This window comes from Heterodontus francisci, chromosome 34 (genome assembly GCF_036365525.1).
Source record: "Heterodontus francisci isolate sHetFra1 chromosome 34, sHetFra1.hap1, whole genome shotgun sequence".
NCBI lineage: Eukaryota > Metazoa > Chordata > Chondrichthyes > Heterodontiformes > Heterodontidae > Heterodontus > Heterodontus francisci.
The window spans coordinates 40,522,781-40,536,512 of NC_090404.1; the positions used below are offsets into that span (position 1 = coordinate 40,522,781).

The 13,732-nt window shown below is 45.5% G+C and overlaps 1 non-coding gene across 1 annotated transcript; it reads right to left on the reverse strand.

The window, feature by feature from the left end:
* Positions 1-2,608: 2,608 nt before the first annotated feature.
* On the reverse strand, positions 2,609-2,692 carry trnas-cga (transfer RNA serine (anticodon CGA)). The gene has a single exon. It is a non-coding gene; the product is annotated as a tRNA-Ser (tRNA).
* Positions 2,693-13,732: the final 11,040 nt, after the last annotated feature.

Sequence of the window (13,732 nt, forward strand, 5' to 3'; positions counted from 1 at the left end):
TTAAGATCATATTTTGACATCTGATGGATCAGCATTTTTGTCCAACTCTCTCTCTCTCTCTCTGCCATTAAATGACTGCAGTGACCACACTTTAAAAGTACTTCCTTGACTGTAAAGCGCTTTGTGAGATCTTGGGGACGTGAAAGGTGCTGTTTTCTTTTCTTTTCTTACTTTCTGTCTGTCAGTCTCAGTGAAGTAAAATATGGAATTGTGGAGTGAATCTGTTCCTTTCAGCATCTACTCCACACTCTGCCATTCTCTTTCTCCTTTTCTCTCTTTTTCTCTTTGTTTCCCTCTCAAGTGAAAAATGCAAGGCTGGATTGCATCTATTTTACTGAAAGGAATCTTACCAGTAAGGCAGATGAATTGAGGGCGAAGATTATCACATTGGATTATGATCTTATTGATATCACAGAGACATGATTGAGGGAGGGGCAGGACTGGCAACTCAATATTCCAGGGTATAGAATCTACAGGCGAAACAGGGGTCCATTAGGGGCCAAAGTGGCAATCTGTGTGTGGAGCCGGAGGTCATAGGTGAGGTTTTAAAAGATTACTTTTCATCTGTGTTCACTATGGAGAAGGACGATGTGGGTGTAGATATCAGGGAGGGAGATTGTGATATACTTGAACACATTAACATTGAAAGGGAGGAATCATTACCTGTTTTAGCGGGCTTAAAATTTGATAAGTCCCCAGGCCCAGGTGCGATGTATCCCAGGCTATGATGTGAGACAAGAGAGGTGATCAGAGGGGCTTTGACACAAATTTTCAGATCCTCTCTGGCCACAGGAGACGTACCAGAGGATTGGAGGACAGCGAAGATGGTACCTTTCTTCAAGACGGGTTCCAGGGATAAACCAGGTAATGACTGACCGGTGAGTCTAACATCAGTGGTTGGGCAACTAGTGGAAGAAATTCTGAGGGACTGGATTAATCTCCACTTGGAGAGGCAGGGATTAATTAGGGATAGTTAACATGTCTTTGTCAGGGAGGGATCGTGTCTAACTAACTTGATTGAATTCTTTGAGGTGGTGGCTAGATGTGTAGATGAGGGTAAACCAGTTGATGTAGTCAAATAGACTTTAGTAAGTCTTTTGATAAAGTCCCGCATGGGAGATTGGTTAAGAAGGTAAGGGCCCATGGGATCCAGGGAACTTTGGCAAAGTGGATCAAAAATTGGCTTAGTGGCAGGAGGCAGAGGGTGGTCGTCGTGGGTTGTTTTTGTGAGTGGAAGCATGTGACAAGTGGTGTAGCGCAGGGATCACTGCTGGGACCCTTGCTGTTTGTAGTGTACATTAATGATTTAGACGTGAATATAGGAGGTATGATCAGTAAATTCGCAGATGACACGAAAATTGGTGGTGTCGTAAATAGTGAGGAGGAAAGCCTCAGATTACAGGACGATATAGAGGGGCTGGTAAGATGGGTGGAGCAGTGGCAAATGGAATTTAATCCTGATAAGTGTGAGGTGATTCATTTTGGGAGGACGAACAAGGCAAGGGAATATACAATGGATGGTAGGACCCTAGGAAGTACAGAAGGTCTGGGGGACCTTGGTGTACTTGTCTATAGACCACTGAAAGCAGCAGCACTGGCAGATGAGGTGGTTAAAAAGGCATATGGGATAATTGCCTTTATTAGCCGAGGCACAGAATATAAGAGCAGGGAGGTTATGATGGAGCTGTATAAAATGCTAGTTCGGCCACAGCTGGAGTACTGTGCACAGTACTCTGGGCAGCACACTATAGGAAGGATGTGATTGCCCTGGAGAGGGTGCAGAGGAGATTCACGATGATGTTTTCTGACCTGGAGCATTTCAGTTATGAAGAGAGACTGAAATGGCTCGAGTTATTTTCCTTAGAGTAGAGAAGGCTGAGGGGGGACACGATTGAGGTATACAAAATTAGAGGGGCATTGATAGGTTCGACAGAAAGAAACCTTTTCCTTAGCGGAGGTGTCAATAACCAGGTGCATAGATTTAAGGTAGGGGGCAGGAGGTTTCGAGTGGATTTGAGGGAAATAGTTCACTCAGAGGGTGTTTGGAATTTGGACCACACTGCCTGAAAAGGGTTGGTAGAGGCAGGAACCCTCACAACATTTACCAAGTATTTCGATGAGCACTTGAAACGGCAGAGAATACAAGGCTGCGGACCAAGTGCTGAAAAATGGGATTAGAATAATTAGGTTCTTCATGACCGGCACAGACACGATTGGCCGAAGGGTCTGTTTTTCTGCTGTATAACTCTATGACCGCCGAGTTGCGAACCATTTGCTGTTTCTTTTTAATGTCAGTCACGTTTGTGAGAGTTGTCATAACAGTAAAAAAGACTGATTACTTTTTTGACCAGGAATCGAACCCAGAACGCGAGAGTGAATGCATTGAGCCCACACCACTCGAACACCAGAGAAGCTCACCCACGCCTTTCAATATTAGCTGCTTTTCCCATTTCTTCACCTTCAACAGGCTGATTTGTTTGTTTATTTCTCACATTTTTTGCCGTTTGTTCAGTTTATGACAAATCCACGATCTCTGATTGATACTGAGACATTTGAACATTTCCAACCAGCAAAGTGAGCAGTCAACTCAAGAAAAATGACACAAAGCCGCTGTGAGCAGGGCTTGAACCTGCACAGTGAAATACCCCATTGGATTTCGAGTCCAACGCCTTAACCACTCGGCCATCACAGCTCAGCTGCTGCTTGCTTTTCTAATTAAATCATTGGTACAATGCATTAGACAATTGCTTAAATTAGACAGATTCTGGGGAATCATTGTCTTTGAGCCTTGAGTTGAGTTGCATCTCCCAGTGTATGTTAAAATTAACATGATGGAATCAGTGCAGTTTACAGCACAGAAGGAAGCCTCTCAACCCACTGAGCCAGCACCGGCTCTTTGAAAGATCAGTCAGTTTAATCCTACAATCCAGCTTTTCCCCATCACCCTGGAAATAAGTCCTCTTCTCTTCTCGCTATTCTCTGTTTTATGGACCTCAGAAAATTATGTATCCGCGCTGTCACTGGTCCTTTAATTCCATCACTTGAATTTTTCTAACAAGTTGATTATGTGGTATTTCACCAAATGCTTTTTAAACTCCATCTCCACAACATCAACCACATTACCGCTACCCTCATCAACTTTAGAGTTATACAGCTATACAGCACAGGAATAGGCCCTTCGGCCCATCGTATCTGTGCCAGCGATCAAGCACCCATCTATTCTAATCCCATTTCGAGCACTTGGCAAGCAGCCTTGTATGCTATGGCGTTTCAAGTGCTCATCTAAATACTTATTAAATGTTGTGAGTGTTCCTGCCACTACCACCCCTTCAGGTAGTATGTTCCAGTTTCTTTCTCCATTAATTCATCACAGAACACATTTCATGAGAAAAACATCATCTGCCATGAAAACAAAACCCAGTTCATCAATTCACATCCCTTGGCAAAGAAGATTCCCCAAAGAAATATTGTCAACAACCCACCGCTGGCCTTCCAAAGGCCAGCCCTGCTTTTGTAGCATGTGTCTGCCGAGCGGTCGGACCTAAGTGGACAGACTCAGTTCAAGGTCCAAATGAACATTGGTGTGAATGGAACGTGTGTAACCTCGAAACAGCGGTGGTAACTGAGCAATGTTAACGGCTTTAAGACCGTGAAAGTGAATGTTACAGTCTGCTAAGCCACAGTGAAATGAAATGGAAGCAAGTGAGTGTTAATAGTGGAAGGAATAATCTGAGAGAAGGGGCGGGTTTGAATGTTGGAACGTGAAGCACAGGCATGTGTCAGTGAAATGCTGGAAAAGGAGACAGTAGTTTTTTTTCTCCATCAAGAAGAAATTCATTTTCAAGAAGTAAGGATTGGTTATTTGCTGCATTCCATTAGTTGGTGCAGCAGCCGGTTTAAGACATAAAGCAAGCTCTGTCTGGATTTGGAGTTGCTGTGACCACAACACAGAGTATTCACCATTATACAGTCACAGTCCCACTGAATCAGCTGTGATAGTCTAACACAATTGTTTGAGAAAGATCTTTTTTCGTGAAGAGGATTTCTCGACAAAAGCTGCCTGATCTGCTGAATCTTTCTAACATGTGATGCTTTTATTTTGGACTTTCCACCTGAGCAGCTTTTCTGCTGATATAAGAAACAGCAAGGGTCCCAGCACCGAGCCCTGTGGTGCACCATTGGTCACCGATATAACACAAATTATGACCGCATTGGGAATGGAACCCCAATTCAATGGAATTATGATCGCTGAAACCCCGACTATCAACAACTTTGGGGGATGCCATTGACCAGAAACAGAACTGAATCAGCCACATACATACTGTATCTACAACAGCGGGTCCGAGGCTGTGAATTCTGCAGCGATTAACCCAACACCTGACACCCCAAAGCCTGTCCGCCATCTACAAGACACAAGTCAGGAGTGCGATGGAATACTCTCCACTTACTTGAATGATATTGGAGCTGCACTCAGGAAGCTCAACTCCATCCGGGACAAAGCAGCCCACTTGATTGGCAGCCCATCCACCACCACAAACATTCACTCCCTTTGCCACCAAAGCACAGTGGCAGCAGTGTGTATCATCTACAAGATACACTGCAGCAACTCACCACAACTCCTTCAACAGCACTTTGCAATTCGACAGCACTTTGCAAACGCGTGACCTCTGCCACCTGGAAGGGCAAGGACAGCAGATGAGTGGGAACATCACTATCTGCAAGTTCCCCTCCAAGCCACACACCATCCTGACTTGGAAATATATCACCGTTCCATTACTGATATTGGATCAAAATCCTGGAACTCCCTCCCTAACAGCACTGTCCGTGCACCGACACCACATGGACTGTAGCGGTTCAAGTAGGCAGCTCACCACCACCTTCTCAAGGGAAATTAGGGATGGGCAAGGCAAATCCCCAGGATGTTGATGGTGGAGGATTCAGCGATGATAATGCCATTGAACTTCAAGGGGAGATGTTTAGAATTTCTCTTGTTGGGGATGAAAATTGTCCAGCAATTGTGAGGTGTGACTGTAACTTGCCGTTTATCAGTCCAAGCTTGACTGTAGTCCAGGCCTTGCTGCATATGCATATGGACTGCTTCAGTGTCTGAGGAGTCGAGAATGGTACCAACCATAGTGCAATCATCAGCGAGCATCCCCACGTCTGACCTCGTGATGGAGGGACGGTCATTGATGAAGCATCTGAAGTTGATTGGATCCAGGACAAGATCTGAGGAACTCCTGCAATTATGTCCAGGAGCTGAGATGATTGACGCCCAACAACACAACCATCTGCCTTTTAAAGTAGAAGAATAGAAGATAGGAGCAGGAGTAGGCCATTCGGCCCTTCGAGCCTGGTCCGCCATTCATTCTGATCATGGCTGATCATACAACTCACTAATCTGTTTCCACTTTTCCCCCATATCCATCGATCCCTTTGAGCCCAAGAGCTTGAAAACGTACAATGTTTCGACCTCAACTGCTTTCTGTGGGAGCGAATTCCACAGGTTCACCACTCTCTGGGTGAAGAAACGTCTCCTCAACTCAGTCCTGAATTTTTAAAAATTCATTCATGGGATGTGGGCGACGCTGGCCAGGCCAGCATTCATTGCCCATCCCGAATTGCCCTTGAGAAGGTGGTGGTGAGCTGCCTTCCTGAACCGCTGCAGTTCATTTGGTGTAGGTATACCCACAGTGCTGTGAGGAAGGGAGTTCAAGGATTTTGACCTAGCGACAGTGAAGGAGCAGCGATATAGTTCCAAGTCAGGATGGTGTGTGACTTGGAGGGGAACTTGCAGGTGGTGGTGTTCCCATGTATTTGCTGCCCTTGTCCTTCTAGTTGGTAGATGTCGCGGGTTTGGAAGGTGCTGTCGAAGGAGCCTTGCTGCATTGCTGCAGAGCATCTTGTAGGTGGTACACACTGCTGCCACTGTGCGTCGGTGGTGGAGGGAGTGAATGTTTGTAGATGGGGTGCCAATAAAGTGGGCTGCTTTGTCCTGGATGGTGTCGAGCTTCTTGAGTGTTGTTGGAGCTGCACCCATCCAGGCAAGTGGAGAGTATTCCATCACACTCCTGACTTATGCCTTGTAGATGGTGGGCAGGCTTTTGGGAGCCAGAAACTGAGTTACTCGCCTCAGGATTCCTAGCCTCGGACCTGCTCTTGTAGCCATGGTATTTATATGGCTACTCCAGTTCAGTTTCTGGTCAATGGTAACCCCTAGGATGTTGATAGTTGGGGATTCTGTGATGGCAATGCTGTTGAATGTCAAGATGAGATGGTTAGATTCTCTCTTGTTGGAGATGGACATTGTCTGGCACTTGTGTGGCGCGAATGTTACTTGCCCCTTATCAGCCTTTGCCTGGATATTATCCAGGTCTTGCTGCATTTCTACACGGACTGCTTCAGTATCTGAGGAGTCACGAATGGTGCTGAACATTGTGCAATCATCCGCGAACATCCCCACTTCTGACCTTATGATTGACGGAAGGCCATTGATGAAGCAGCTGAAGATGGTTGGGCCTAGGACACTACCCTGAGGAACTCCTGCAGTGATGTCCTGGAGCTCTGATGATTGACCTCCAACAACCACAACCATCTTCCTTTGCACCAGGTATGACTCCAGCCAACGGAGGGCTTCCCCCTGACTTCCGTTGACCTCAGTTTTGCTGGGGCTCCTTGATGCCATACTCGGTCAATTGCTGCCTTGATGTCAAGGGCAGTCACTCTCACCTCACCTCTTGAGTTCAGTTCTTTTGTCCATGTTTGAACCAAGGCTGTAATGAGGTCAGGAGCTGAGTGAACCCAAACTGAGCGTCACTGACCAATGGTTTACCCCGTATCCTTGGTCTGTGACCACTGGTTCTGGACTCCCCCACCATCGGGAACATCCTTCCTGCATCTACACTGTCAAGGCCTGTTAGAAATTTATAGGTTTCTATGAGATCCCCCTCCCCGCCCCCACACACACACAACCCGCCCCCACCCCACCACCCCACCCCCTGCCTCCACCCCTTCACCTTTCTGAACTCCAGCGAATATAATCCTAACCAATTCAATCTCTCATACGTCAGTCTCGCCATCCCAAAATTCAGTCTGGTACACCTTCGTTGCACTCCCTCGAGAGCAAGAACATCCTACCTCAGATAAGGCGACCAAAACTACACAGTATTCCAGGTGTGGCCTCACCAAGGCCCTGTATAATTGCAGCAAGACATTCCTGCTCCTGTACTCGAATCATATCGTAATGAAGGCCAACATAATGTTTGCCTTTTTTTAACACCTGTCACACCTGCATGCTTACGTTCAGCGACTGGCGTACGAGAACATGCAGGTCTCATTGGATATTCTCCTCTCTCAGTTTATAGGCATTCAGATAATAATCTGCCTTCCTGCTTTTGCCACCAAAGTGGATAACATCACATTTATTCACATTATACTTCATCTGCCATACATTAGTTTGATCAATTTGCTTACCCACTATTTTTTTCATGTTTGTACTTGCAGCTGTTCAATTTTCAGTCCGTTAACACCCTTTCTGTACGAATGCTTTGTCTTTCAACAAATCATTTACATATCTTTGCTCCATGACCTTCTGGTCAGCAATTCTGTGACGTTGTCCTATTTCCACCTTCTCCTTGTTATCTCTTGCCGCACCCATACTTTTCTTGCTTATTACCTTCCACATTTCTAATATTTGCCGGTTCTGAAGAAGGGTCACTGACCTGAAACGTTAACTTCTCTCTCCACAGATGCTGCCAGACCTGCTGAGTATTTCCAGCATTTTTTGTTTTTATTTCAACTACTCCTGGATGTTCGTTTCCCATCTCTGGTCAGCCTGCAGCGATGTCTCCGTAATCCCAACGATATCATACCCGTTTACATCCAATTGCACAATTAATTCATCCACTTTATTGCTCATACTGACCATTCCCTGGTGTGCAGCAAGGTTAGACTCAAACCAAAGATGCTGCATCACTCCAAGCAGAAGAGCCACTCACACATCAACACGAGCAGAATTTCGTATCCACAGCTGTTACATAAATTTCTAAATTCAACTTGAAAAAGCCCTTCAAAACACTCCCACAGGGGATGCAGAGACCAAGTGGGCCTACATCAGAGATGCCATCTATGAGTCAGCTATGATCACCTATGGTAAATGTGTGAAGTAGAATGCAGACTGGTTTCAATCTCACTTTGAAGAGCTGGACTCTGTCATAGCCGCTATGCGCATTGCACTGTTGAACTACAAGAAAGCCCCCAGCGAGCTAACATCTGTCGCACTTCAAGCAGCCAGAAACGCTGCACTAAGAACAGCCAGGTGCTGCGCAAATGACGACTGGTAACACCTATGCAGCCATATTCAGCTGGCCTCCAACACCGGAAGAATCAGAGATATGTATGATGGGATTCAGAGAGCTTTTGGGCCACCCATCAAGAAGATCGCCCCCCTCAAATCTAAATCAGGGGACACAACCACTGACCAACGCAAGCAATTGAACCTCTGGGTGGAGCACTACCTAGAACTGTACTCCAGGGAAAATGTTGTCACTCAGACCGCGCTCAATGCAGCCCAGTCTCCGCCACTCATGGATGAGCTGGACGTACAGCAAAAAAAATCAGAACTCAGTGATGCCATTGATTCCCTAACCAGCGGAAATGCCCCTGGGAAGGACAGCATTACCCCTGAAATAATCAAGCGTGCTAAGCCTGCTATACTCTCAGCACTATACAAACTGCTTTGACTGTGCTGGGACGAGGGAGCAGTACCACAGGACATGCACGATGCCAATATCATCACCCTCTATAAGAACAAAGGTGACTGTGGTGACTGCAACAACTACCATGGAGTCACCCTGCTCAGTATAGTGGGGAAGTCTTCGCTCGAGTCGCTTTAAACAGACTCCAGAAGTTGGCCGTGCATGTCTACCCTGAGGCACAATGTGGCTTTCGAGCAGAGAGATTGATCATTGACATGCTGTTCTCCCTTCGTCAGCTACAGGAGAAAGGCCGTGAAATACAGATGCCCCTCTACGTTGCTTTCATTGATCTCACCAAAGCCTTTGACCTCGTCAGCAGACGTGGTCTCTTCAGATTACTAGAAAAGATCGGATGTCCACCAAAGCGACAAAGTATCATCACCTCATTCCATGACAATATGAAAGGCACAATGCAGTACAGCGGTGCCTCATCAGACTCCTTACCTATCCCAAGCGGCGTGAAACAGGACTGTGTTCTCGCACCCACGCTGTTTGGGATCTTCTTCTCCCTGCTGCTCTCACATGCATTCAAGTCTTCAGTAGAAGGAATTTTCCTCCACACAAGATCAGGTGGCAGGTTGTTTAACCTTGCCCTTCTAAGAGCGAAGACCAAAGAACGGAAAGTACTCATCAGGGAACTCTTCTTTGCTGACGATGCTGCATTAACATCTCACACTGGAGAGTGTCTGCAGAGTCTCATCGACAGGTTTGCGGCTGCCTACAACGAATTTGGCCGAACAATCAGCCTCAAGAAAATGAACATCATGGGACAGGACGTCAGAAATGCTCCATCCATCAATATCGGTGATCACGCTCCGGAAGTGGTTCAAGAGTTCACCTACCTAGGCTCAACTATCACCAGTAACCTATCTCTCGATGCAGAAATCAACAAATGCACGGGAAAGGCTTCCACTGCTATGTCCAGACTGGCCAAGAGAGTGTGGGAAAATGGCGCACTGACACAGAACACAAAGGTCCGAGTGTATCAAGCCAGTGTCCTCAGTACCTTGCTCTACAGCAGCGAGGCCTGGACAACGTATTTCAGCCAAGAGCGATGTTTCAATTCATTCCATCTTCGCTGCCTCTGGAGAATCCTTGGCATCAGGTAGCAAGATCGTATCTCCAACACAGAAGTCCTCGAGGCCGCCAACATCCCCAACTTATGCACCCTATTGAGCCAGCGGTGCTTGAGATGGCTTGGCCATGTGAGCTGCATGGAATATGGCAGGATCCCCAAGGACACATTGTGCAGCGAGCTCATCACTGGTACCAGACCCACCAGCCGTCCATGTCTCTGCTTTAAAGATGTCTGCAAACGCGACATGAAGTCCTGTGACATTGATCACAAGTCGTGGGAGTCAGTTGCCAGTGATCATTAAAGCTGGCGGGCAGCCATAAATGCAGGGCTAAAGCGTGGTGAGTCGAAGAGACTTAGCAGTTGGCAGGAAAAAAGACAGAAATGCAAGGGGAGAGCCAACTGCATAACAGCCCTGACAACCAACTTTATCTGCAGCACATGTGGAAGAGTCTGTCACTCTCGAATTGGCCTTTATAGCCACTCCAGGCGCTGCTCCACAAAGCACTGACCACCTCCAGGCGCTTACCCATTGTCTCTCGAGACAAGGAGGCCAAAGAAGAAGATTATTAATACTCCACACGTTAAGTTGCAAAGCCTAAGGCTTCTCTTTTTGACATTACTTGTCTCCTTCCCACTATTTTTCACTGTGGCCCTGTTTGATTCTGGCCCTTGATTTCTCTGCCTATCACTTTTCTTATTCCCCTTTGGTTCTTGTCCTTGATCACCCTTCCTCTGACTCCTTGCAAAGTTTCCCATCCCCCTGCCATTTTAGTTTAACCCTCCCCAACCACTCCAGCAAACACCTCCCCCCCCACACCCCCCAGGACATACCTTTGTGTTAGGTATGACTTCATCTCATGGAGCGTTTCCCCTCTCTTTCCCATTACCTCCAGTTTTGCTCGGGCTCCTTGATACCATACTGGGTCTAATGTTACCTTGATGTCAAAGGCAGACACTGTCATCTCTCTAATACAACTCTATTTTCCATGTTTGGCCAAGGTTGTAATGAAGTCTGGAATTGAGTGCCCCTGGTGGAATCCAAACTGAGCATTGGTCAGCGATGTGTTACTGAGTAAGTGTTTATTGATTGCACTGTCAACGATACCTTCCACAACTTTTCTGATGATTCAGAGTCGACTGATGGGGTAGTTAATGGGCGGCTTGGACTTTTCCCCATTTTTGTAGACAGGACATAGCTGGGTAAATTTCGCATTGTCAGGAAGATGTGCGTTTTGCAATTGTACTGAAACAACTTCTCTGAGGACACAGCTGGTTCAAGAGCACAGATCTTCAGTATGACAGTTGGAATTGTGTCAGGTCCCATCGTGTTTTGAATATTCAGTGCCTTCACCCGTCTCTTGATAGCACGTGGATTTAATGGAATTATCTAAAGGCTGGCATCAATGATGATAAGGACCAATCTTCTCTTCAACCCAGGACAGAATCCGCTTCCACCACACTCTCGGTATTGGACATAGCTGTGGCCCCAGCACTGATCCTTGAGGCACTCCACGAGTTACGGTCTGATATCTTGAAAATTCTCCATTTCTCCCTACTCGTTGCTTTCTGTCCATTAACCTCTAAGACCTCCTTGCATGTTAATATATTACTTCAATTCCATGAGCCTTTATCTAGTGTATTAATCTTCGATGGTATCTTACCGAATGCCTTTTGGAAATCCAATTATACTACATTTCTGGTTCCCCTTTGTCTGCCCTTTCAGTTACATACTCAGAATTCTGGAATAAATTTGTCAATCAAGATTTCTATTCGGTAAAAACATGTTGACTTTGTTTGATCAGACAATGATTTTCCAAGTGCTTGTTAATACTTCCTTTATCAAAGATTAGAACATTTTCCAGACGACTGATGTTAGGTTAACTTGCCTGCAGCTCCCCATACTATATGGGGTGTGTTGTGGCTCCAGTGGTGCAATCGGTTAGCGTGTAGTACTTATACAGCAGTGTAATTAATGAACTATGCCGAGGTTGTGAGTTCAAGCCTCACCAGGAACACTGAATTTTAGAAACGGGGTGCAATGAGAAACAGCTTTACAGTGCAGAGAAGTTAGTCTGAACTGGCCAGAAGAAGGGATCGAAAACAACGATGAGGTGACATTAAAGCAACAGGAGCCACGTGCGGTGAGAGCACTGCAGAACTTCATAGTCATTTCCAGCAGAGAAGGAGACAACTCGGTCCATGCCAGCTCTGCACAGAGCAACGCAGTCAGGCTCGATGCCCATAGCCCCGCAAGCCTGCTTTTCTCAGAATTCCTCCTGAAGGCATTGATCATTTCTGACTCCACCACTCTTGTGGGCAGCGAGTTCCAGGTCATTATCACTTGAGATACAAAAACAGTGCTTCCTCATACTCACCCACATCCTTTTTTGTCCCACAGAACTGGCAATTTTTGGTCACTACTCCTTGTGCCGTTTCCCTTGTCTAACTTATCCAAGCCTGTCATAATCTGGTACACTTCTATTAAATCTCCCCTCAATCTCTTTTGTTCTAAGGAGAACAAGCCCAGCTCTGCCAACCTAACCTTGTAACTAAAATGCTCCATCCCAGGAACCCTTCTGCTAAATCTCCTCTGCACCCTCTCAAGGACGCTCATATCGTTTCTGAAATGTGCTGACAAGAACAGGACAGAGTTGTGGCTAACCAGAGCTTTAAAGAGGTTCACCAAAATTGTACTGACTACTTCTATTTATGAAGCCTAAGATTCCTTATGCTTAACTAACTATTCTCTCAATATATCTTGCCACCTTCAAAGATCGATGCACCTGCACCCCCAGGTCACTCTGTTCCAGCACATTCTTTCGAACTATGCTATTACATCTACATTGCCTCTCCTTAATCCCTCTGTCAAAATGCATCACTTCACACTTGTCAGTATAAAATTCTATCTGCCACCATTCTGTCCATTCTACTGTCCTATCTATGGCCTGTTGTAGGCTGTTCATATTATGCTCACTGGTTGCTGCAGCTCCAAGTTTGTTGTCATCAGCAAATTTTGAAATTCTGCTATCTTGGGGAACATCACGATCTACCATTCTCCAGTCTGAAAAACAACCACTTTCATTGACTCGTTGTTTTCAGTCCTTAAGCCAATATTTTATTCAAATGGACACTGACCCTCCTATTCCACAAGTCACAATTTTGTTAACAAGCCTTTTCTGTGGTACCTTATTAAATATTTTGTTAAAATCCATATAAACAACATTCAGCACACTCCCTTCATCAAACTTCTCCTTTACTTCAACAAAAAATTCAATTCAATTAGTCATGCATGATCTGTCTTTTACAAATCCCTTCTGGTTATCCTTAATTAACTTGAACATCTCTCCATGTAAATTGATATTTTCCCTGACTATTGTTTCTAAAATCTTACCCACCACTGACGTTAAACCAACTGGCATTTAATTGCTCGGACTGACCTTACACATTTCTTGAATAAGGGTGTCACATTTGCCACTCCCCAATTCTATACCACCTTCTATCCTGACTCAAACATCCAGAACTTGTGGAAAGACCTTGACCCATCTTGGACTGAGTCTGAGGAGAGTTTCTCCAACAGAGGCTGATTTTGACCTTGAGCTACATTTGAAATTTCCATTTCATCAGACATGTCTCTCTAACTCTGCCTTGGATCTGAACTCAAACATTTTCTTGCACAAGATTCTGGCATGATTTGTGATTGAGTAACTATTGGTGCTCAACTCGGAACCAAACTATCTGATTTATTAGACTCATTTGATTCTTTCCAACTTCTTTCTTTTTTTGTGAACCTCTGAAGGTAAAAAATGAACTATATGTACAAACTTAACTTTTCCACTACCAAACATCTTGAATAAATATGTGCGAGGACCACATCTTCCACAACTCTTCCTGGTCACCA